This window comes from Carassius carassius, chromosome 31, assembly GCF_963082965.1.
Source record: "Carassius carassius chromosome 31, fCarCar2.1, whole genome shotgun sequence".
Classification (NCBI taxonomy): Eukaryota; Metazoa; Chordata; class Actinopteri; order Cypriniformes; family Cyprinidae; genus Carassius; species Carassius carassius.
In genome coordinates this window covers 2,047,120-2,074,996 of record NC_081785.1, presented here as the reverse complement: position 1 = coordinate 2,074,996, position 27,877 = coordinate 2,047,120, and the positions used below count along the sequence as shown (strand labels likewise).

At 36.6% G+C, this 27,877-nt stretch overlaps 1 pseudogene; it reads left to right on the top strand.

The window, feature by feature from the left end:
* Positions 1–462: 462 nt before the first annotated feature.
* Positions 463–26,875, top strand: LOC132111310 (NACHT, LRR and PYD domains-containing protein 3-like; annotated as a pseudogene).
* The last annotated feature ends 1,002 nt before the right edge of the window (positions 26,876–27,877 follow it).

Sequence of the window (27,877 nt, the reverse complement as noted above, 5' to 3'; positions counted from 1 at the left end):
TTTTATTTCAGGAATAAACATTACCATTACTATACCATGGTAATTTGGCACCACATGCTACTTTACTGAATTAAATATATTCAGTGGTTAAATATTGTGTATGTGTGTTTGAGTATTCTGCAACTATACAGACATTGTGATGACATTAATTGTTATCCAAATAGTATATATAATTAATTTACTATATAGCCATCAACTTATGAGATCACAAACCTGGAATAGAGTTGGACATAAAAGGTAGAAAACCACTTTACCTTTGAATGTTCACACAGTGTTCACATGCTGTTGTCATCTTGAGCATATTGTAAACACACCTTTGGGTTTGTATTTGGATTGGATGTGGACACATTCAGAAATAAAGAAAACTGTTTCACTTGGCTAGGTGTTTTACAAATGTCCAGCATTGTTTCTTTCAAGTAAACTTGTTGAACCTGTTTGTCAAAAAGGAACTATTTGAACTTTGTCAAAGGTAATATGAACCACACTGGGACAGAAAAACTTTTTGTGAATAATGTACAGTAAATCAGTTTAGGATCAGATCAGTTTAATGTTGCTATATAAACAGAATGGATTTCTGAACTGAATGAAGTTTGTGTTTGATGTTCTTCATTGTTGAGACAGAGGTAGGTTTGAACACATTTCTTGATTCATTCTCATGCACTGGTAAATCACTATGAATCTGCATGTGTAAATGTTTAGAGGTTTACTCTCAGCAGCTTTTAAGTTTCATATTGACTCTAGAAGTTGTTTCTGAAACTTGAACTGAGAGTTGAGTTGACCAGTTTTTGATGATTGTTATTCATCCAAAGCTTTGTGGCTCAAAGTATGAATCTTTATGAGACTGTCTGGAAAGTATAGTTGTTTTACTATATATTTTAATATTGTGTGACATAAGAATTCATACAGTTTCCTTTTTTATTATTATTATTATTTGTCCAAAGAAGGTAATTCAGTTGTAAATTTAATTGTTATTAAAGTAGCATTGCCTGTAAAATGAGTCTCTATGAGAAGAGAAAGCAGCAGCTCCGGAGTCCAACTGTGTGTTTATGAAGAGTGTCGAGTCTGTGGATTATCCCCCTCAGCTCAATGGTCTCCAAGCCTGAGTGAGAATAAAAATGAGGTGTTGTGTAATGTAAAGAGAATAGAATTATCCCACCTTCTTACTTGCTTTTAGCTAAATGTATGAAATATAATGCCATATAAATGTTATTTTTGTGTGTAACACAATGAACATTAAGGAACCCAATGGGGATTTGCACTCAAATTCATTATTTTTTTTATTAATCACATGGGAGAAAAATAGACACTTTTAATTTAATAAATTTAGTGTCTCAACCCACTAATTATGCAATTCATGTCTTGATAGCATAATCACAGTCATTTAACAAAGTGAAATATAATTTAAAGTTTTTGATTTTTTATTGTGAACTGTGAATTCTCTCTATATGTGTGTTACATATGAAAAAGGAAGAAAACTGGTTTACCTGATAAATGATCAAAATAGTTTTTCTGCTCCCTTTTTTCTTGATAAGATAAGAAAACAGGCTGAGAAAACTGGCTGCATTAAATATCTAAAAAATATGCAGCTTAGGCCTTTGGGCGTAAGGGATAATGTCACAAACAGCCGTCTAAACGTCCCAGGGGCAACTCCCATGGAAATGGTAGAGTTGGTACTTAGTGTTTGCCATGTTCTGGCCTGCACTCCCCTCAGCATGGCGGTGTGGGTATACTGTTCCCCATAGTGTCCCCTAAGAGGACGCAGTTCGAATTTCCCTTGACGGGGAACGTCTCAGGTTACAAATGTAACCATGGTTCCCTGAGAGGGAACGAGACACTGCGTCCTCTAGCTCCCTGCCATGCTTCGGACGCAAGCTTCACGAAGAAGATAAGTGACGGGTCCTACGGGTGCGTATTTATAGTCACGCCAGTAGTGACGTCAGAGGCTGTCGCCGGCCAACACGTTGGCGTTTTTCAAAGTATGCTTCAGACACGGGTCACGACGAGGTGTTCCCCATAGTGTCCCCTAAGAGGACGCAGTGTCTTGTTCCCTCTCAGGGAACCATGGTTACATTCGTAACCTGAGACGTTATCACTCATTGCTGCACAAGTATAAAAAAAAATATATATATATATATTTATATAAAAAAGAAAACGAGTCTTTTATTTTAATTTTCTATTTTGTTTTCAGAATTGATATGGAATGGGAGATAAACAAGGAAGAAACTATATTTATTTTGATATTATATGGCATTAGTGTAACTGACAAGAATTCATTAATTCAAAAAACACATCCAAGAATTTAATTGTTTCTTAAATGTAATTTTATTAATAAGATTCGGGAGGAGCGCGTCAGATACTTAGCCTAATCAACACAGGTGGACCATAATCAAGTAATCAATCCCATAGTATAAATATCGCTGACTTACCTCTATCCATTGACGGTTTATCAGCATCCCTCCTCCACCCCATCTCCTCACTTCAAGTTCACTTTATAAATAGACGGGGAAGGGGGGGGTACTCTAGGTTCGGGCCATTCCCGAGCTCGGAGCCCTTCCCCGGACAGCACGCCAAATACGCATTCCATACCTCAGCTAATTATATGTAAGCGTGAACTATTGAAACATTCTTTTAAAGTTTTTTTGTATGTCTTAAAATTTCAGTTCAGGTGTATTTTAATTGTATTTTTATTTCATTCTAAAGCACCACCTGTGAAATGAGTCTCTGTGAGAAGAGAGAAGAGGAGGCGGATGTTCACACACAGGAAGCAGCAGCTCCAGAACCCAGCTGTGTGTCTGTGAAGAGTAACACATCCATGGATAATCCCATTCAGTTCAGTGATGGAGCAATGACCTTTGAGCCTGAGTGAGTAAATGTGATCCTGGACCACAAAATCAGTCATAAGGGTCAATTTTCCGATATTAAGATTTATACATCAACAGACAATATTTGGCTGGCACCTGAGTATAAGTCGCACCAGTCCAAAAATACGTCATGATGAGGAAAAAAACATATATAAGTCGGTCTGGACTTTAAGTCGCATTTATTTAGAACCAAGAGAAAACATTACCATCTACAGCCACGAGAGGGCGCTCTATGCTGTATAAACGGGACATCTGGTCACCTCGTCCCTACTCCTTGGGGTGCTGAGGCCATTGTTTCAGATCGCTAGTTCACATTTTATTAGTCTATCCATCCACTGCGGCTGCCATACTGAGAATACCCAGCAAACATTTGGACGTCTTTTGACCGTTGAAAAGACGTCCGTCCAACACGTCCCGTCATGGTTGAAAAATAGTTCCAAAATGAAAGTTGAACCGACTTTTCTGCACGTCTCATGGACGTCTAAATGCGTCGTCTTCTGGACGTCCAAATGCGTCGATTTCTGGACGTCGTCATTTAAATGCGTTGCTGCATAGTTTAAGTGTATGTATATATAAGCCTGCATATAAAATAATCACACACCCACTGTGTAACATCGTGAAAGGCAATCAATTATGTCTTGAGGTTTAACACATCTTGACAAAAGTTCTAGATCGTCCAGTCAGACCTGAACGTCCATAAAACCATAAAATCCATAAAATCTTAATCAAGTGTACATCACAAACAATAGCACATTATTTGTGGACGTATGCAAAAAAGAAGCATGTTCTGATTTAGCACATTTTATTGTTTTTGAACAGTTTAGTATCTGTTAACCAAACTAAAATACCAATTACAAAATACTGAATTATTATATAAAGGGATAGTTTACACAAAAATGAAAATTCTGTCATTTACTCACCCTCATGTTTCAAACCTGTATACCTTTCTATGTTCTGACGATATTGTTTTCACGTTTGCTTTACTGGGTCAATGACAAATAAGAATCTTCAAGATGATAAAAATCTATTTAAAAAATTAGTTTTTCAATGTAATCTTTGTATCCATTTTGGATTTCTGAAATAAGTTTCCAGGCCTACCATTTTCATCAGAAATATGATTTAATGAGGGTCATCACTGAATAAAAAGTGCTGAAATATTCAATCTTGAAGTCCATTATTATTGTCAAAAAATTTCTATTTTCGCAGTATTTGTTTATTTATGTTTTTATTAATTGCATTTATTTTTAAATACTTTAATCATACAAATAATATTAAGAATATTATATTTGAACGTGGCATAACCACCTTGCAGGAGCCATTGTTGTCATGTGACATGAAAATCATAAAACAAAAAAGACCTTCATCATAAAATGTGTTTGAAATCATTGCTATTTATAAAATCAAAGTAGCGTAAATGATGTTAAACTATATAGAACCGACATGAATTCAAATATCACATTTCTGAGATTGCGTTCACGTGTTTTCGACTAAAATGTTAAAAGATGGTTTCTTTTTATCATGTCTTTATTAATCTTGTCATTGACTTACACAGTTGTCTTATAAACACAAAGATATTTGGAAGAATATTTGTAACCAAGCAGATCTCCCAATCCATTAACTGCCATTGTAGGAAAAATGATTATGATCGTAACATGAGGGTGAGAAAATTATGACTATTTTCATTTTTGGGTGAACTAACGTTATCCCTTAAACACATTACAGTTGTTTGGCTCATTTCTTTTAACCTCCACCCTCAGCTCTTCCTGGAGCGAGCTTCAGGTGTTCTGCCATCGCTGCATCAGTCTCAGAGACTCTACCTCTTCACAGCATCTGAGGGAAGAGAATATATTTATTTTTAAAATAAATAAAATAAAAAACTTGAGATAAATGACATGCACTTATTTTCAAAATATCTTTATGGTCTACAGCTAAAAAAAATAAATAAATAAAAAACCTTGGAACAAGATGAATGAATCATTAATGAAACATTTGAAAAAGGTAATCAACATGCATTAGATTTTATTTTTATTGTATAAAAGATGTTGTGTTTTAATGTTTTGCCGTTGAGAAACACCCTTAACTGGGTGTGTAACTGTGAGAAAGTGAACAGGACATTTCTAATAAGACAGGAGGGCTGTGATGTCCCCTGAATAATTAAAGCGTACCAATAAAAATTACATCAATAAGTAACTTTTAGCCTACTAACGTTAGCGAATTTTTGCCATACTCAGTGAATTTCAGTTGACAACGTGGGCATCATTTCTCTCGGTTCCTTCGTGTCAAACAAGTAAAACTCAAAGCACGTTAATCAAATAATACAAAATGTACTTACCCAACAGTAGATTTTATATAATATATATCGATACATCTCCCTCCTCGAGTCCTCTCCTCGTGGTTGCCTGCTGAATGTCCCGGAACCGGAAGACCGCGAGATCTCGCGAGATAATCTATCCTATCGCGGGATTTTGTAATATCACGAAATATATTACTATGTTTTGTGTCTACATCTTGGCAGCACCGTTTTGGCAATTGCATACAACTCAGACCGAAATGGTGACCGGATATATATCTGTTTTACATGTATATGCATAGATTCCATAAAAATAATAACAACGAATACATAAAACAGGTTGAAATGATGACTAAATTGTAGCATGGCAATCACTTAACCACACTGGGCAGTTTGTCATTATAATTTATTTAAACAAGATAAAGTAAATATATTTACTTAGTATATATAAAAAAAAAAAAAAATTCCTGCTAGTCTTGCTTGGAGTCTTTTCACAACCGTGACAAGACGTGTAAAAGACGTCATTGGACGTCTATTCACAACCTCTTTAAAACCTCTTAAAAACTACTTGGTGCACTTAAATTAATTATTGCAGTATTAATCAAGGTGTAAGCACAGCTTTTGCATATTCCACAAGGATTTCATAGAGGGTCACGATGGACGTGTAATGCACGTGTAAAAGACGTCAAATAGTGACGTCCTCTCACAACCGATTCACAACACGGGTAAATAGTGAACAACACACAGCTAAAAGTCAAAGTAACAATTATACATGCAACCCCATAGAACTATAGACATGTACAAACATATCTGAATGCATTTTTAGGAAATGTTCTGTGTTACATATTTCTACCGATTTATGCCGTCCTACCGCGACTATTTTTGGCCGGCCACACGACGTCGCCGTCGGTCCAATGTTTGCTGGGTAGATATCCAAACAGCCCTTATCCAATCGCAATCCAATGACAGGGACGCACATTTTGAAGGACAATAGCCTCAATAGGATGGCTATAGGTCTTTATTAATTTGAAAGGTTAATCTATAAGTGTTTGGGCTATTTAGTATTAGGATTTTGTTTAAAATCTCCCACCATGGCCCCACACCCCAGCACCCCAAATATAAAAAGGCTTGTACGAGATGCATCAGTACTGTGCAGACTGATCGGTGTATGACATCAAAGTACAAACAGTACTTTTGAAGCGCGACACATCTCGAACAAACGGAACCTATATGCTTCCGCGGCTATGGGTTGGTTTCTGATTAAATACAGATACCTAGTGGTGAAAAGCAATAGCAATAGTAGTAGGTCAGTATTATTAAATTGCAGATTTAATAATAATGTTTGGTGCAGAATGGTTGCGTTAGGGGACCCAATCTAATTTTCTTTATAGGGCCCAAAATTGCTAGTGGTGCCCCTGATTATTGGACAAGGCAGTACAGAGTACTGACAGGAAGCAGAAGGAGAAAGGGATGGGATCTGGAAAGATCATGAGCTGAGACTCAACCTAAGGTCATCTGAAACGCAACAATGCTACATGTTTAAACGCTGCCCACAAGGCTGTCAGCTCTGGAAATGCTTGAATATTTAAATGATTTTCTTTTATTTTAATTCAGTTTTTCTGTTAATTTCACTGTTTCTGCAGAGTGCAGAGAGATGTTGTGATCAGATCAGTGATGCCTCATCTGGCCTTCACTGACATCAGGCAGATAGTCAAAGACCAACACAAAACCAGCATGAAGAACAAGTATGAGAACTTATCTGAGGGATCCACAATAGGAAATAGTCAAATGCACCTGAACAAGATCTACACCCAGCTCTACATCATAGAGGGAAAGAGTGAAAGGGTGAATAAAGAACATGAGGTTTTACAGATAGAGAATACGGCCAGAACACAAGACACTCCAATATACTGCAATGACATCTTTAAACCCTTATATGAACCAGGATGTGAGGAGAAAGACAAAATCAAGATAGTTCTTACTAAAGGTATTGCTGGAATTGGAAAAACCGTCTCTGTACAGAAGTTCATTCTGGACTGGACAGAGGGAAAAGCCAATCAGGATGTAGATTTCATGTTTGTGCTTCCATTTCGAGAGCTGAACTTGATTAAAGATCACCAGAACAGTCTTCACAGACTACTGCTGGATTTTCATCCTGAACTTCAAGGTCTGAACTCAAGGATTTATGAGGAGTGTAAAGTTGTGTTCATCTTTGATGGTCTGGATGAAAGCAGAATTACACTGACGTTTTCAGATAATGAGAGAGTTCTTGATGTGGATGAGTTTTCATCAGTGGCTGTGTTGATGTCAAACCTCATCAGAGGAGACCTGCTTCCCTCTGCTCTCATTTGGATCACCTCCAGACCAGCAGCAGCCAATCAGATCCCCTCAAAATACATCAACCGTTTGACAGAAATTCAGGGATTTAATGAGTCTCAGAAGGAGGAATATTTCAGAAGGAGAAATCAGTGATGAGCATCAAGCCAGAAGAATCATCTCTCAGAAGCCTCCACATCATGTGCCACATCCCCGTCTTCTGCTGGATCTCAGCCACTGTGCTTCAAAACCGCCTGAAACAAGATGACAGTGCAGAAATCCCTCAAACTCTGACTGAAATGTACATCCACTTTCTGCTGACTCAGATCAACATGAGAAATCAAAAGTATGATGAGAGAGATCCAGAAAAACCCCTGGAGTCCAACAGAGATGTGATTACAAGACTTGCTGAACTGGCTTTCAAACAGCTGATGAAGGGCAATGTGATGTTCTACAAGGAGGACCTGATTGAGAGCAGCATAGATGTCACTGATGCCTCAGTGTATTCTGGGATTTGCACTGAGATCTTTAAGCAGGAATCTATGCTTCATCAGAGGAAAGTCTACTGCTTCATACATCTGAGTTTTCAGGAATTTCTAGCTGCTTACTTTGTGTTCTACTCCCATGTAGACAAGAAAAAGAAACCATTGAAGTTGTTTTTGAAAGAAGGATATCAGCAGTACCATCGGGATTACAATCTGCATCAGCTACTAACATTAGCAGTTGATAATTCCTTACAAAGTGAAAATGGACACCTGGATCTTTTCCTGCGGTTCCTACTGGGCGTCTCACTGGAGTCCAATCAGAGACTCTTACAGGATCTACTGACACACACACAGTGAACAGCTCAGGGACCATCAAGAGAATCATACAGTGCATTAAAGACAAAATCAAGGATATTAAAGGTCTCTCAGCTGACAAATACATCAATCTGTTCCTCTGTCTGATGGAAATGAAGGATCAGACTTTGTACAAAGAGATTCAGGAGTTTGTGCAATCAAGTACTTGCTCAGTGAATCAACTCTCTCCTGGTCAATGCTCAACAATCGCCTACATGGTTCAGATATCAGAGGAGGTGCTGGATGAGTTTGATCTGAAGAAATACAACGCATCAGATGAGGGTAGAAGTAGACTGATACCAGCTGTAGTGAACTGCAGAAAAGCTCTGTAAGTACTTTTGTGATTGGCGATTTTCTTTGACATGGCAATTAGGGATGTCAATTTTCAATCATTTCCATGATCGACCGTTGTTTAAATTAACTATCAATTTATTGATTAATCTTTAACCTTAATGCTGCAAAATGCTCCTATTGCAGGGGCGCAGTCACTGGTATGACAGGATGTGCAAAACCCCCTAAAAAAAAACAAAAAACCTTTTGAATAAAATGCTAGTAGCAGGATTATAAAATGAATAGATGTGATTATTATCATTTGATAAAATGAAGTGAATGTGTCATACATTTGAGATAATTTTACTGACCACTGAACGCACCTCTTTAAATGGTTTCCTGGTGCTCAATGTTGTATTTTAAAGCACAATTGCAATTGTTTTCAGCGGACATTATGGCATTTAAAATAAAATTATCTCAAATGTAACTGTGGCACGCATAAGGCTGTGCTGCGCAGTCAGAGAGCCGCCTCCATATTTTATACTGTAATAGAATTGATCTAATTTGTAAGTGGCCAAGTCTAATACTTTAAGCATCTGAGGGATGCTTGTAAATAGACGTGCACGCTTGGATTACTATTAAATGGAATGTCCTTACAAGATGTTAAAATGCTAAATGTTGAAGATTTATTTTAATGTTACCGGTCTTCATTTACATGTACATGCAAGAATCCAAACAAACAGTCAGTAAATCCACCAGTTAATGACTTGCATAGAGTGGGATAGTGGCTCACCACTAGCGAAGTGGTCAAAAAATGTGTGCACCTTCCCTTCTGCAACACCTGTTACCTGAAGGAAGGTTCCCACCTATTGTCACGGTTCGTGAACGCACCGTCTCCAGCTGTAGTCTGGTTATGTCACGCCTAAAGGCGGTGGGGATGAGATGCACCTGCCGCTGATCAGGCGATCAGTGGCCACACCCACATGAACCAATCAACATGACATAACCAGACTACAGCTGGAGACGGTGCGTTCACGAACCGTGACACCTATATTTTGGGGACAATCAACCAAGTGACCCCTACTGGACATACCTGTAAATAACAATTCAAAGTAAAGACCAAAATGGCTTTTACAACTTTTTCTTCCAGTTGTATCCTTCAAATACAGTGGTATTTTTCATAACGTTTTGGAGAAGCCTTCACACGGCATCAAAACCTCAATGCAGCTGCGGTTGTACTGTAGTTATTATCATTGGAACTATTCAAACTGGACAATGGACCATTTGACCACCGAATTTATCAGTATCGGCCCATAATATCGAAGTGAGTGCGCATCACTGAACACTGTTTTTACAAAAAATATTTTCTCATAACATGAGATCTGCAGTTTAATTTAAAAATTAATTATTGTGCACCTACAGTAGGTGGCCAGCCTATCTGGACCTTACGCGGCGGTGCCGCGGTGGTAACTGTAATTCAATCGCGTGTTAAAATCATTCGCGAAACTACCACCAGGTGGCGCAAAGGGACGGATTGCGAAATTAATGTAATTGTAAAATGAGATAAAAGAAGGAAGTAAAACAACAATAACATTATGATATAACATTGTAACATTTAAAAAAAAACAATTTTTTTTACAATTTGTTAATTTTTAAAATGTAGGATAGTCTTAGGCTACAGTCTACTAAACAAAAATTAAAAGAAGACCTTTATAAAGGTCTTTATTCCTTATTTATTATAACGACCTTTATTCCTTTAAGGCAATTATATTTATCCATTAGAATTATATATTTTTAATTATTGTTTTGTTCTGATAAATTTGTTAAATTTAAAGGATTTGTTGTAAAATATTTTCTTATAGCCTATTTTTTTTTCCTCTCACAAACTCTGATTTATTTTTTAGCGTGTTTAAAAAAAAAAAAAAACATGCAGCAAACGAAAATAGGTGATTGATCCGTTAAAATGAAACCTATACATGACTCATATATTTTTTTCCTCTGACAAACTTTATTTTTTAGCGTGTTTAAAAAATAAAAAATAAAGAAAACTTTCAGCAAATGAAAATAGGCGATTCATCCGTTAAAATGTGTTACTCTTGGTTAACAGTAATTATAATTATTTTACTTCAGAACAGAGCCTGGGACTAATCTAGGTTATCCATGTTTTTTTTTTTTTTTTTTTCATTGCACCTGAAAATGACTTTGTTCATTACATTCACTTAACGCAATCTGGCGCAGATCAGCCTCCCGCGATGCTCAGCTGTGGACGATTTAAAAATTTTTGATATAAAGCAGTGGTTCTCAACCCGAGGCCCATCACGAATTCAAATGCGGCCTGCACCACATGCTGAATTAAAAAAAAAATAATAATAATAAATAAATAAATAAACTTTATCAGTTTGTAAAATTTTATTGTTTACATCAATTAAAAAAAAATGCTACTAATGAAATATAAGCTATATCCAATGTTTTTATGTGGTTTTTTTCTTTTCTTCATATATTATTTTCAGACATGAGCAGACCTACTGGTATAAGCATTTAACGAACACATACAAGCGCGCACTTTGGCAGAATTCAATTCAAATAGTCATCAACAGCCACTAGGTAAATTGCCTTTAAGGTAAAATTGCGCATCAGAATGGACAAATTTGTTTTTGAAGGGAGAAAAAAAAGAAATGCAAAAAATGCCAGTGAATGAACATGTACAAACTGTGAATAGTCGCAGTATCAGTATTGAAGGAGAAGTGCTGGATTTGCGTTTTTTTTTTTTTTGCCCCGCAACTCACTTGAAGAAGTTCAGATAAATAGAAACACCATACACTATGTAACAATCCTTAATTGAAGAAATGTGGCAAAATATCTCTGGAGAGAACCTCATATTATTAAATTCAAAAGTGCTTTCCATATTTGGATCAAAATAGGCTACTATTTGTGAACGCACATTTTCTGAAATGTTGCGCGTCAGGTCATGCAAGCCTGCATCTTAAAGCCTCTGTCAAACTTTCTGCGTCCGCGAGTCCGCTATGGACCGTTAGGTAGGCGTGACGTAAAAATCGTCATTGGAGAGTGTGTGCCGAGGCTCATGAGCAGACGACCGCGCGGACAGGTTCGCGTGGTCAGTAGGCTTCAAAAGCAAAATTGCACATGTGCAGGCAGAGTGAAGAAGCTCATTGCTACTCGAACCTGTGCAATCCGTCAATAAAAGAATATAAAGACAGTCAGATGTGCAATAATTCTGGGAAATTGCAGAGCGGACCATCAGCCTGCGCATTCAGAAGTATAAATTGAAGAAGTCTGCATCCGCGCTGGCCGTGTCTGCGTCTGGATTGCTCATGCGGAAAGTATAACACAGGCGTTACAATCACAACTTTGTGTTTCTCCTTTCAAGCTGAATCTCACAAAATTGGTCAGCTCCCGACAGCATCAGGTGTTTTATTTATGGGGAGTAGAATTGTTTATTTCAATGATTGTAATAGATTATATATCATAATAGTTAGGCTATACTATTATAAATCAGGTTGGTTTGTATTGCTGACGTAATATATAAATTATATGCTTAGACTTGCACTTAGACCATAGTGCGGCCCGCTGGAAAAAAAGGTTGAGAACCACTGATATAAAGGTTGCTGTCCCATTTTATACAGGAATTGTTCATTTAAAAAAATCTAATTATATTGTTAGTTCTAATTATATTGTTAACACAAGTTCATTTAGAACTTTTTTTTTTGACTTATAAACTCCTAGAGAATTTAAAGTTAGTTTAATAGTATTTAAATTCAAGTTTAAAAAAAGGTTTTAATTGCTTAAATTATTTTTATTAATTAATATGTTATGTTTATTCTTGTAAAAAACAAGAACTTAACTTATTTAAGCTACAATTATTCAAAAAAAAAAAAATGATAAAATAATGTCAATTAAAAATACCATTGGCCTGAGTAATTTTGACCATTATAGAATTGTGACTTTAAAGATTAGTCATTTAGGTGGTAAAAATACTGTGAAATTAATAATGGCATGGATTTTAGAGCATAACAACTGAAGGTTTATGAAACATTAGCCAATAAAGCATTTTTTTAAACAACGGAACTTAAAGTTGTGAACTAAAATATTATTTCAACCATACAGCATGTGAATAAATAAAATGCATAATTTTCATAACATTTCATTATTCATAAAATGCATAACGTTTCTGGTGTTTGGATTTGTACTTCAATATAATGAGCTCCTAGTTTAAGAATAGCCCTAGACTAGTTTCTCTCTCTCTCTCTCTTTAACAGCATTAGCTCAATGATATACGTCTTCCTTCCGTTAGAATTTTCCTGCCTTGCTAAATGTTGGGCTCGTGATCAATAAGTTGTATTGGCCTCAATCTGATTCAGTAAAGTCAAACCGCAGACAGTGAAGCTGCATCACTGAGCGCGCGGGACTCGCTGTGAGACGAGAACAGAGGATTCCGCTTGGTCTTAAAGCCTGCCGCAAACATCCACGATCACAAATAACAATGATTTTCTTAAAATAATGATTAATTATTAATTGATGATTTGTTATTGTCATTATGGTCTTGTGAAAATAATAAAATTATGAATACAAAGAGTAGTGCTGCTTAGTGCAGGCATGTTTCAGCCCAGTAACACACCGTTCCTCAGAGCCAAAACACAGACCGAATTCTGTTCAGCTGGAGGGGGTTGGGTTTTGGGTAGTTATTCATGGCTTGTGGGGGTCGAGATAAAGGTATGAATTGCTCTTTCATATGGACAGTGTCTTATGAGGCTTTCACTTGCTGAACTGGTTTATATAGGACTGTTGTTTTGGTTATATTCACAGTGCTTGCTCTCTCCGATGAGAGAAATGCAACATTCGCAGATTTCACAATTCGTTTTCATTTAAAAAACATTTCAAGCTTTCTGTAGATATATTTTTAATGTACCTATGTGAGACATACATTTATATTACATTTATTCACTTAGCTGACGCTTTTATCCAAAGCGACTTACAATTGCCACAGAGGTCGCACACCTCTGGAGCAACTAGGGGTTAAGTGTCTTGCTCAGGGACACATTGGTGTCTCACAGTGGATTCGAACCTGGGTCTCTCACACCAAAGACATGTGTCTTATCCACTGCGCTAGCACCACCCCGACATCACGATATTATGTTAATTTAAAAATTATACATTCATTATCATGAAAAAATTAAAGTGATGAGACGGCGCCTCCCTGTCATTAATGCACATTAATAATTTTTGCACAAACACTTGAATATGAGCTTCTTATCACGAGTAAAATTCATGCCAACAGCCAACATATTTAGCTTGATCAGAAGGTTGACTGCAAGAGTCGAGCGGGATGTTAAGAGTTTGTCTGTTTCTTTTACTGATTATTTTTGGGTTAAAGCATGATATAAACAGATTCACACTCAATCGCTTTTGCAATAATGCGTTCAAACAAATGTAATCTTACAGTGCTACTACATTATCAGCATGCTATCTGATTTTGAAATCTTGAAGAAGTTAATCGATCTGTTTAGATAAAATAACTGACAAAAATATACTGTTATTTTCATCACAAACAAAATTTTCAAAGCAGAAAGCAGCAATTAAAGATGTAATGCTTACAATGTATTAGTTTGGCATGTGATATAGGGAAAAAAGTTAACACAAAATAGCTTAAGCCACTTTGAAACTCTCCTGTTATTTTTTTTATTATTATTATTTTATATGCTTTGTTATGAACATAACATTTCAAACATACTGAAATACTTTATTCACGGAGTGAAGGCGGAGCGTGTTTCTGGTATCATGGGGAAGTTGTTGCTTCTCACAGTCTCTGCTGCTAGTGAGAGAGATGTTTCACCCGACGAAATGAAGACGACCGCGGGAACACAAGCACAGCACATCCGCCAAAAATCAACCTGCAGCAATGCTCGTTGATCGACTCGCGAAGCTTTACTTTTGTAGGTCGCATGGCAGTAAATAATTCGATAATATGACCATGCAGTCAATACAGATATTTAATAAAAACATTAAAACAAGCAGGGCTGTAAAATAAAACAATAAAAAACTCACGCCAGGTCTACACCGCACACAAGTGGAGCGATCCAACAAAAGACAACAGAACACAGTGATGGATGCACTGGACTCGATCCCCATCAGTGAACTGATGCTCGTCCTGTTTATGATGAAATGTTCTGACACTGTGTTCAGATGATTTGACACTATAGTGTGATGTCATCAAGTTTAGACACTCTTTTCGCTGTGGGGCACAGATGACAACTCTCGCGTCCGGTGTAGACACAGACAGTGACTGCTCTATTTACAAATAAGTTCTATAAGAAAAATAAAAAAAACTAAACCAGCGGCATAACGAGATGGAAATATAAACTAGAAAAAATATTAACAGGTCCTCCATCCATGACACTGACTCACAGCGGAGCTGGCAGTTTTAATCTGAACAGCTCTTAAAGCTGAGTGGATGGTTAGATGCATGATGGGCTAGTATTAAAAAAAAATAAAAAACATATAAAAAATAAAGGTCTTTCCAGCATTTAGGTATAACAGTACTGTTTTTTTTAAATCATCTTGTTGCAGTTATAAATTTGACTGCTAAATGAATGATAAAGAACTATATTAAAACTTGTTTTGTAAAATTTCTTCGTCATTTGAATATTGATTTAAAAATCAGTTTAAATCCTAAATCCGATTTTTTTTTTTCTAAAATAAAAAAAAAACTGGGATTTTTTTTTTAGGCCATATGATGTTACCCTACTTTAAAAGCAAGTAAAGAAGGTTCCCTTTAAAATCACTTTAGTTGTCAATTACTAAAGCTTTTTTTTTACATCGTGTGAATGTTGTTGATTATAATGAGAGAACTTGAGTTTAATCGTGAGGACGTTTTATTAATTCTTTAGAGTTTCAAAGATTTAATCGTGCCGGTTTAATTTTATTCGTTTCTTGTTTTAGGCAAATTAGGCCTTAATAATGGGAACGAAATTATACAGTGCTTCACATTTAAACATGCAACAATTTCTTAATCAGTTTACAAACAAATGTCTTTTTCCCAATAAGTTATGTCAAAATAAAGGACAGGTAACGAATAACAAAAATGCATGTTCTTTTATTAAAGGAAAAAATATATTTATATTTAAAATATAAATTAAAATATAGGCATAATATATTAAAATATTGACATTTTGCATATTAATCCATGTAGCCTACCCCCCTAAAATAGGCTACCACTTTTAATGCTCCGATGCAAAGTAAACCACAATTTCTTTTGAATAATATAACGGATAATTAATATAATATAAATAATACAGCACACCTTTTAAATGTGTAAAATCTAAAATATGGTTTAATACCATGTAGCTTAGAAAATATAAGCACAGACAGGCACAGGCTTGACATTTATCCTGCTTGAATTCATTCTAAGAAATGCACATAACTTCATAAATACCAAACTTTCATCTGTGAATATTAAATATATTAAAGATTTAAACTATAGTGTTTTTCTTTCATTTTCCATGACTGAAGCAGTCAAATATAACACATCAGCAAGGCAAAACTGACGTCTATTTGCGAAAAGGTGCTTTGATGCGCTTGTTTGATAACTTGTGGTTAAAGCGCTACTCAGCGGTCAAAAGCTGCAAATGCACTTTATAGACGGCGCGGCGGCGGTACCCGCGGCGGTAAAAGAGGCGTTTTCGATGTCTACTTAGTGTATAGCACTCTTCGCTCTGACTAAAACATAACATGCCACAGGAAAATGATCAAGCGCATCCTCTAAAAATAGGCTATGTCTAAATTCATATAATTCATATAATGACTTTATGTAATTTCAGTGCTCATCTCCATTAATGAGAGTGGAATATTTAATGTTAATGTGTATATCGACATGAAAACATAGTTAAAATAATAATTGTTTACGTCATTACTTTTCTCTCTCTAGGAAAAAAAAAAGTCAATACGCATGGGTCAGAGTTTGCGTGCAGGTGCGCAAAGTTTCCCATCAAGTTTGTTTTTATAAATCCCACCTTTTGTGCTGGAAATGGTGTACACCTCTTTCAGTGCAGGTTTTATGTTTTATGTTTTTACGCAACATTAATAATAATTTAATAAAATAATATAAAAATAATAAAAACACTCTTTCCTAACTTTCCTAACATTGTGCAGAGACTCATCTGTGACCCCACAGACAGAAACAGCTCAAAGTTTGGACTTTTCCACTGTGACTGGGCAGTCTATCTTTATGAACAGTGTTACGTATGTGTAAATTTGTGTTTTGTATATCTCTTATTATTGGATCATATTTCATTCTATTTTATAGGCTTGCTGGCTGTAATCTCACTACTCGGTTATGTAAAAGCTTGTTTTCATCTCTACAATCATCAAACTCACTGAGAGAGCTGGACCTGAGTCACAATGACCTGCAGGATTCAGGATTGAAGCTGCTCTCTGATGGACTCAAGGGTTCACACTGTCAACTTAACATACTGAGGTCTGGGATAAAATATAATTTGATCCAGAGACAATAAGTTGACTTAACATTCCTATCAATGCATTTCAAAATATGAGACAGCTACTCTTGAGTTAAAAAAAAGCACTAGACAAAAGATCAGGAATTGCATGTTTTGAAAAGGTACATGATAATTTTTTTACTTTGTTCTATTTAGATTGTCATGCTGTAAACTCTCTGGTCAGTTCTGTAAACGTTTGTTTTCATCTCTACAATCATTAAACTCACTGAGAGAGATGGACCTGAGTCACAATAACATACAAGATTCAGGTGTGGAGTTTCTGTCGGATGGACTGAAGAGTTCACACAGTCAGATCAACATACTGAGGTAAGATAAAGAGATTAAGGTTAATTTGGTTATGAAATTAAAGGGGCAATGTGGTGCTTTTTAATGTCCTTTTCCTTTAGTGTGTAATTACTGTTTATGTATGTTTAAGATTGCTAATTTACAAAGCTCATAGTCTCACACAAAAGGGATTTATTCTATCTAACAGAGAACACTGCTCCATGACATACATACAGTAACATATTAACATAATACCTGCCCAAAGACATACACAAATAAGGTGATGTTTCTGTAATTGAAGTGTTGTCCCTATGTCTCTGCAACACCGTGTTTCCACATGAAAGCAAAACCCTTTCGTTTGCCCTCCCAAATACAGACAAAATAAGAATGTGTTTATTACACTGTTCCTGAGCATTATAAACCAAAAGATTGCTTGTGCACAGGACATTTTATGAAGCACTATGTGAACAAAAGTAAAATAACCAGTGTGAAATGTTCTGCTCAAGTCATGCTTGCAAAATTGTTTCTGATTGATCTGCTTGTAGATGTAAAAACATTTGCCTGATGCATTAAAAAAGATTGTAAATACAACATATGCAAGAAGTACATTAAAAGTGATTCAAACAAGAATTGTCTGAATTATGGAATTTAGAGATATCTGGGTTTCTTTGATATCTCACATTTTTGATAGTCACATAACATTTGAATCATATAAAAGTAGTGACAGTCCACTGTCTTCCTTTAGCTAGCCCCAAGTGTTTAGCCGTACAGAGACATAAAGTATAGTGAAAATTAGAATTGCTACCCATCCCAAAAAATCGTCCTGTAAAGGTAAAATTATTTTGCCTGTAGCAAATCAATATGAGAGGTAATTTGGCCTATAATTCATATAGGCCTACACATACAGTAGCTGAATTAACACATATGGATTTTGTTTTAATGGAGAATACTAATAGCAAATAAAACTAAATCAACTTCACAATAAGTAGTAGAGAAGCTCTTCTGCACATAGCAGCAATTTAGAATTTAGCAACATTTCTAGCTCATTTCCGCCTGTTTAATGCAAGTAGCTCTCTAATTATATGGACGAATGGGAAAAAAATATCCATGTGTCTGTCCAGTAATTACTAATTTTATAAGGTGAACTGCACAGTTTGCTGAAAAGCATTTTCAGTTTGTGATGGTGGACTGTACTGCTCAAGGGTATTCATAGACATCTTTTTATTTATGTATTTGTTTTTGTTTGTCTTTTATTAATATAATATTTCACACATTATAAGAGCTAGGTAGACAGATAATTATTATATTTTTAGGCAGATCATTATTTAATATTAGGTATAAATAATATAATGTAGATTAAGAATATAATTTAAGAATATAAATTATATTAAGAATATGGGCCCTGTAATACACCCAGCGCAATGCGATGCAAGGTGCAGCGCAAGTGTGTTTGCTAGTTTCAGTCCGGCGCCATTCGCATTTTCCCGTCCAGCACCACGTCTTTTAATTAGCAAATGCATTTGCGCTCATTTTTGCGCCCATGGGCGTGCTGGTCTAAAAAAGAGGTGTGTTCATGTGCATTGCTGGCTCAATGCTATTTTAAGGAGCTGAAAATAGACTGCGCCATAGACCAGCTCAAACCTGGTCTAAAGTCTGGCGCAATGTTTTATATATATATCTATTTTATTTATATATTATATATATATATATATATGCTTGTAAATAGCAAATCCGTCATGGCACGAGCACAACTGGCTCTTAAGGGGAATGGAAGATGAGACTCTGATTGGTTTATTGCAGGTTATGCCCAAAAAACACCCATTACTCATTAAGAGAATAGGGACAACCCGTTTAGACAATGTATCCGGGCGCGCCAATCATTTTTCCGTCGTTAAAATTGCAAAAGTGGATTTGAACACGCCCTGAGTGCACCTGCACCTTGCACTTTACACTTTGCATTTAGATCGTTAAAATAGGGCCCTATGAATGTTATTTAAAGTGAAGTGACATACAGCCAAGTATGGTGACCCATACTCAGAATTCATGCTCTGCATTTAACCCATTCAAAGTGCACACACACACACACTGTGAACACACACATGGAGCAGTGGGCAGCCATTTATGCTGCAATGCCCAGGGAGCAGTTGGGGGTTCGGTGCCTTGCTCAAGGGCACCTCAGTCGTGGTATTGCCAGCCCGAGACTTGAACCCACAACCTTAGGGTTGGGAGTTAAACTCTGTAACCACTAGGCCACGACTTTAATAAGTTAACATTTATAAACGATCTTGTCATTTACAATTTATTACATTTAAAAAAGTAGTTTAAAAAAGAGTTAATTTGGTTTAAAATAAAATGGGACAAATATTTACATAATGCAGCCCTGATTGATTCATAATTCATCCCATCTATGTAACATCTGTGGATTGTGCAGAATTGTCTAAAAAGTGATTAATGATTCTAGACATAATGATCGCTTAAAGCACATAGATATATCCTAAAGCATATCTTTAGGAAGAAATAAAATAATCAATTGTTCTGTTAAAAATAGTAAAAAATACAAAAAATCGTGTACATCTCAAAACCCCCTGAAGCCTCAGGTGCAGAACAAAAGTAAGATCAAAATACTTATAGTAAGATTTATAAGATCAAATACTTATAAATTAAATATTCATAGGTGCAATGTTTCGACCGTCAGGTCTGATGCTTGAAATGTTGTACCAATAAATTCCTTGGGAGCAGTCTAATTTATTTACAATTTTTTGTTTTGTTTCTGTTATAGCCTGCTTGTTATTGTGTTTTATTGTTGGGCTGTCAAGTTGTCACATATTGAAATAATCAGTTATTGTCTTATTCCTATTTGTGTCTTTCAAGTTTTACATATTTTTTATTCTATAGGTTTTCATAGCCCTATTAATCCAGTGGATCTCTTCTGGTGATTATGTTACTGGTTATGGGTGTAATTTAAGAGGTGACTAAGAGTCTGACTCAAGATATAATATATGAAATACTGTAGTTAATTAATATCACACAAGCAAGAGAGAGCACGATCACAAATGTGATCATTTTTATAGCAGTTCAACAATAAGTAACTGAGTGAGTTACATTTTAGTAATAGTTCCAAAGCCACAGCAGAGCTGTTGTATCTCATAGCAACACTGTGGATTTATGTTGATTTTTGTTGATTTCTGTGTTTTTACCCCCTGAATGAGGAATTCTTTTAAATGAACTGAGTGAGCCAATGATTCAATAATCCATTCATAAAGACAGTAACTAGTTTTAAATGAATCAGACGTTTTGAACGAATGGTTTGATTGATGATTAAATTAACAATTTATTAAAACAGGAACTTGCTCCCACCTACTGGTGGTTTTAATGTCTTAATGATTTATTCATGACAGGTCTAAACCAGGCAAGGTACCAGAACAAAAACAGACTCAGCCAAATCATTTTGTGCAATCATTTAAATTTTTTTTTTCATTTAATCTTTAATCCTTGAGAATATGAATTATATTGTTTGTTTGATGCTAATATCTAAGCTAAAGTCATATCATATATGGATTCTGATTTAGAATTTAGAAAATGCCAGTCCTTACACATGTAAGATGATAATCTAAAATTTTATAAATAAATGTGTATATAATAAAATAAATTAAACATTACCTGGTCATGGACCAGATTATCTTCAGAGAGAAAGTTACTATGGTTACTTACCCTGAAAGTTACCTCCGATTTTGGTACTAAAAGCCGAGGTTATCTGCTCGCTTATCCTCAAAATAATAGTGCTTAATAGTCTCTTGTAGGTCAAGCTGTGTTCCCAACATGGACAAGTTTTACCAGCTGAGCAACAGACATTTTTTTATAAAATGATATTAATACTGTATAACAACTTTTATAGGTTCATAGTCAACACACTAATTCAAACAAGTTTCAGGTGATTTTCAGTACATTTTCAAAGTTCACCTCCTGATGAAGAATAACATATTAGTCATGTGATCAATACCATGTGCACAACACAGAAAACAATATTGTAACCCAACTTGTTCATCTTTATTAAACAATGTTTCATGCTCTGTTTTAGACTTGCTTACTGTAATCTCACTGGTCAGTGCTGTGAAAGTTTATCTTCATCTCTACAATCATCAAACTCTTCACTGAGAGAGCTGGACCTGAGTAACAATGATCTGCAGGATTCAGGAGTGAAGCTACTCTCTGATGGGCTGAAGAGTTTACGTTGTCACCTAAACATACTGAGGTAAGAAAAACAGATGAAGATTCACTTGGTTATGATATTAAAGATACCCTCTGATCTGGTCCTGGATCTCCTGTGTGTTTGTAATATATCAGCAGACCACAGTGTGTTAGATGCCTTTGGTTTGTATATGCTCAAGCCTTTTGTTATAAAGAGATGAACAGAAAATGTTACTGAGACTAATTATGCTCCATCAACATTATGATGTTGAGTAAAGTAATAAACCCAGAGTTACTCAAACTAACTGAACCTGTTGGAGAAAGGTGATACATTGATCAGTGAATCATTTGATTTAAAGCAGAGTTCCAGGAATCTGAACATTCCTGTGTTTAAGATGATCTCCTATCCCAGATGATGTGATGTTGAGTGTTTGTGTGTGTGTTTGTAGATTATCTGGCTGTATGGTGACAGAGGTAGGATGTTGTTATCTGGCTTCAGCTCTGAGTTCAAACCCCTCACACATGAGAGAGCTGGATCTGAGCTACAATCACCCAGGACAATCAATAGTCAAGCTGCTCTCTGATCCAAACTACAGACTGGACAAACTCAAGTATGTTCAACACTAACAATCATCATGTCATGTGTAAATATGAGCATTGTACAGTAATTGAAAACTCATATAGATCCCTGCATGCAGGACATATATACACATACTGTATATACTACACAGAAAAATAAGGATGTGTCTTGACAATTAGTTAAACAGATTAGTTACATTCAAGAACTATTTCTAATTATTGAGTGGATTACTTAGAATTTCACTGTCGTTTGTTTACTTTTATATTAATTCCTCAATTGGAAAGAATGATATGATGTACATTGTGAGGAGCGTTTGAGCTGCAGTGAAATGCTTATGATGAGTGTTAAATTCTTACTAGTAGGCAAGGGGAACTGTTATGAGTGAAATTTGTAAGTAATGTACATGAGAATGTTCTCCTTGGAAATTTCAGATAGTAGCATGTTTCTTTCTATTCAGACAGTTTAACAGAAAAAAATAATTTATTTAAAAATACCCTTTAAAAATTAAGACATTTGCACGGAATGTATTTTTTTGTTTTGTTTACTAATTTAATAAAATGAATCCACAAACAAAACAAGATGCAACTTTACTGAGAGTGTTTCATGTGCTGATATTACTTTAACATAGTTTAACATTTAACATTTACATTTACATTTAATCATTTAGCAGACGCTTTTATCCAAAGCGACTTACAAATGAGGACAATAGAAGCAGTCAGGTCAACAAGAGAACAACAACAGTATACAAGTGCCATGACAAGTCTCAGTTATTCTAGTATAGAACGCATAGGCAGGTTTTTTTTTTTTTTTTTAATAAAAATGAAAAGGCAAGTAACTGAAAAGTGCTAGTGTTAGTTGGTTAAGTGCAGGCGAAAAAGATGAGTCTTTAGATGTTTCTTGAAAATGAGTAAAGACTCAGCTGTACGAATTGAGATTGGGAGGTCATTCCACCAGCTGGGCACAGTCCAGGAAAAGGTCCGTGAGAGTGATTTTGAACTTCTTTGGGATGGAACCACAAGGCGTCGTTCACTTGCAGAGAGCAAACGTCTGGAGGGCACATAAGATTTAACCAATGAGTTTAGGTAAGTTGGTGCCGTGCCAGTGGTCGTCTTGTAGGCTAGCATCAGTACCTTGAATTTGATGCGAGCAGCTACTGGTAGCCAGTGTAACCTGATGAGGAGAGGAGTAACGTGAGCTTTTTTTGGCTCATTGAAGTCAACCCTCGCTGCTGCATTCTAGATCAATTGCAGAGGCTTGACAGTACATGCAGGAAGGCCCGCCAGGAGAGCATTACAATAGTCCAGTCTGGAGAGAACAAGAGCTTGGACAAGAAGTTGGGTTGCTTGCTCTGACAGGAATGGTCTAATCTTCCTAATGTTGTATTAGGCAAACCTGCAGGACCGGGTAGTTGTAGCAATGTGGTCTGTGAAGCTTAACTGATGATCCATCACAACTCCTAGGTTTCTAGCTGTCCTCGAAGGAGTAATGGTTGATGAGCCCAGCTGTATAGAGAAGTTGTGATGAAGCAATGGATTAGCTGGAATCACCAGGAGTTCTGTCTTCGTAAGGTTAAGCTGAAGGTGATGGTCATTCATCCAGCTAGAGATGTCACTCAGACAGGCTGAAATGCGAGCAGCTACCGTCGGGTCATCTGGTTGGAATGAGAAGTAGAGTTGGGTGTCATCAGCGTAGCAGTGATAAGAAAAGCCATGCTTCTGAATGACAGATCCTAATTATGTCATGTAGATGGAGAAGAGAAGTGGTCCAAGTACTGAGCCTTGAGGAACCCCAGTAGCAAGGTGGTGTGACTTTGAAACATCACCCTAGATCAGCACCTAGAAAGGACTTCTACATCCCTGAAAGACAGTGGAGACCAGGACAACTAGAGCCCCAGATACAGATACCTTGTCTCAGAGGAGCACCAGGACAAGACCACAGGAAACAGATGATTCTTCTGCACAATCTGACTTTGCTGCAGCCTGGAATTGAACTACTGGTTTCGTCTGGTCAGAGGAGAACTGGCCCCCCAACTGAGCCTGGTTTCTCCCAAGGTTTTTTTCTCCATTCTGTCACCGATGGAGTTTCGGTTCCTTGCCGCTGTCGCCTCTGGCTTGCTTAGTTGGGGACACTTCATCTACAGCGATATCGTTGACTTGATTGCAAATAAATGCACAGACACTATTTAACTGAACAGAGATGACATAACTGAATCCAATGATGAACTGCCTTTTACTATCATTTTTGCATTATTGACACTGTTTTCCTAATGAATGTTGTTCAGTTGCTTTGACGCAATGTATTTTGTTTAAAGCGCTATATAAATAAAGGTGACATTGACATTGACACCCCTCCAAGACACACTGAAGGATCTGTCAGAGAGGTAGGACTTAACCCACAGGAGTGCTGTTCCAGAGATGCCCATCTTTCTGAGGGTGGACAGGAGAATCTGGTGATTAACAGTGTCAAAAGCAGCAGAAAGGTCCAGTAAGATGAGTACCGAGGATTTTGAAGCTGCAGGGCTTCAGTAACCGAGAGCAGAGCAGTCTCAGTTGAGTGGCCACTTTTGAAGCCAGATTGGTTGCTGTCCAGGAGGTTGTTCTGTACAAGGAACATAGAAAACTGGTTGAACACAGCTCGCTCAAGTGTCTTTGCAATGAATGGAAGAAGGGATACCGGTCTGTAGTTTTCAAGAAGCGATGGATTTAGAGATGGTTTCTTGAGCAGTGGGCTTACCCGAGCCTGCTTGAATGCTGAGGAAATGTTCCAGAGTGAAGAGAGGAGTTGATAACGTGAGTAAGCGAAGGTAAGACTGAAGAAGAGATCGCTTGAAGGAGGTGAGTGGGGATCGGATCAAGTGGACAAGTAGTAGGATGATAGGACAGGAGAAGTTTGGAGACGTCCATCTCTGAGAGTGGGGAGAAGCAGGAGAAAGAGTGTGCGTCGGTCATTGTGAAGTTGTCCTCAGTCTGCGGTGTGGAGAATTGGTCACTGATGGATCTAGTCTTATTTGTGAAGAAAACTGCAAAGTCGTCCGCTGTAAGAGTCGATGGAGGAGGTGGTGGCGGCAGATTAAGAAGAGAAGAGAAAGTCTTGAAGAGTGTCCGAGCGTCACAACAGCTGTTAATTTTGTTGTGGTAGTAGGATGTTTTAGCCGTGAAGACATTTGCAGAGAAGGAAGAGAGGAGAGACTGATACACACTGAGGTCGGTAGAGTTTCTTGATTTCTGCCATTTCCTCTCTGCAGCCCTGAGTTTCGAGCGATGTTCACGGAGAACCTCGGACAGCCAGGGGGCAGATGGGGCGGTGCGTGCTGGTCTAGACAACAGTGGGCAAAAGTTGTCCAAGCAAACATTTAGTCAGTACAATAAAACCCCCCTCATCTCTTAATTAATCTCATTTAAAGCAGTGTTGCTATAGTCATCAAAATGGCCTTTGTGTATAAATACATCTACTAAAATGTGAAAATAATCAATCATCTTCAAATTGTTTGTTTTGATGCTGTCACCATTGTTATCATGCAGAATTTACATGTTTATTAGTGAGGTATTGTCTGTTGCTGTTCTTTATATTCTGTTATTCGCTCCTGTGTCTTGGGTGCAAAAGAAATAGGTTTGAAAAACTGCTATATGCAAATTTGATATTTCCTAGAACCTAGACAGAATGCAGAGTGACTTCAAGCAAATAAATGGCACAAATAAAATTAGGATTATTTCTCATCAGACCTTATTTGTCATTTAGTCTGGGAAGACAGATTGGTCGCTGCATCCTGTCTGTTCAGGAAACAGTAAAAGGTTTTCTTTCATTTCATGAGAGCAGCTTTACTTTCTTTCATTCTTTGTGGTTGTTTTTACTTTTTCTTCATTATTATGTAAAATTTGTGACTGCTTTAATTTTTTATAGTGTGGATCATGGAGGAGAATTCAGGATTACAACAGGACTGCGGAAATGTAGGTCAAAACACACACACACACACACACACACACACACACACACACCATGATCATTGTGTTATAAATGTTATAATCTGTCGTCTTTGTGTAGATGCATGTGATCTCACACTGGATTTAAACACATTACACCCCCGTCTCACACTGAGGAGAACAGAAAGGTGATGCTTGTGACAGAGAAGCAGCCGTATCCTGATCATCCAGAGAGATTTGATGAGTATCCTCAGGTTCTGTGTAGAGAGAGTCTGACTGGACGCTGTTACTGGGAGGTTGAATGGAGCGGGTTTGCGGTTAATATATCAGTGACTTATAAAGAAATCAGCAGGAAAGGGAAGAGCAATGACTGTAGGTTTGGGCAAAATGAAAAGTCCTGGAGTCTGAACTGTTTTGATAAAAGTTTCAATGTCTGTCACAATAGTAAAATCACATGTATATCTGTCCCTCCATATCGCTCTAACAGAGTAGGAATGTATCTGGACTGGTCGGCCAGCACTCTTCATCATCTCTGTCCTTCTACATCATCTCTGACACACACACACTCACACACTTACACACTTTCAGATCAACATTCACTGAACCCCTTTACGCTGGATTTTGGGTTGATAATAGCTCCTCGGTGTCTCTGTGTGAGATGAAACAAAGTTGAATGAAACACTCTCACATTAACTCTGTCTATATCTCACACAACTGTAAAACTGTTTCTCTCTTATAATCTTAATTTCAGTGTGTAAATAGAATCATAGACACATTGACTCTGGTCTAAATGAGATACACCACAGACTTCTATTGTGTTTTTATACAGATTATTTTTTTATATTTGATATTAATTTGGCTCAGCAGGATTTCTGTCTTTCTGAGTCTCTGAGCGACACCTGGAGGAAGATTTAGTTTCTCACTCACAGGAAACAGTTCTTAACAAGCACTTACACTGTTACTAGTTGTCAGAACTCATCTTATAAACATTTCATTACAAATTTGAAATGCTGTGGAGCTCACATGGTATGGATGGATACCTTGACAAATCTATTTTTGACTTATTGACTCAATGGACTTTGAGAATTCAGAATTTTCAGAATTGACATGTTTTTATGTCTTTTGGTGTTGCCAAAAAGTTGGGACATAATTGTTTCTTTAAAAGATAATTAAGTGTACTTTTTTAAATTGAGTATATATTTGAATCTACTGTATATGAAGCATTGGGTTATGTAAACTTTCCATGTTCTGCATTATTTGTGTCTTCTTACAAACCTTTATGTCTATTCAGTTACATTTGCATTTTTCAGGGTATTTGTATTTATAGTCTTACTATCTGATTTATATACGTGTTTTAGAGTTATTTAGAAGGGTAATGTCAATAATCTCGCTGCAAGTACTGTTTAGAAAAACAGTACTGATTGCAATTGAATGCATTAACTAACCTAAACAAAACAAATGTGTATCAGTTAAATTTGAAACATGACAATCATACACATAATTCAATAAATTATATTTGAAATATATATAATGTATTTAAGTATTTTATTTTCCTTAGCAACTGTATGTGGCGTGTTTTAGCTGTTGTAGCAGTTATACTAGCTATTATATTTTTGTTTAATTATAGCACAAGACAACTCATCTAACTCTAGCCTGTACAGACCTAAACTAGTGTGTGTGTGTGTGTGTGTGTGTGTGTGTATGTGCGTGTGCGTGTGCGTGTGCGTATGTGTGTTATGAAGGTTATAATCCCTCTTCTTGTGTTCAGATCTGCAAAGTGCAAATCCACACTTTTAAACATGATTTAAACACCGCGGA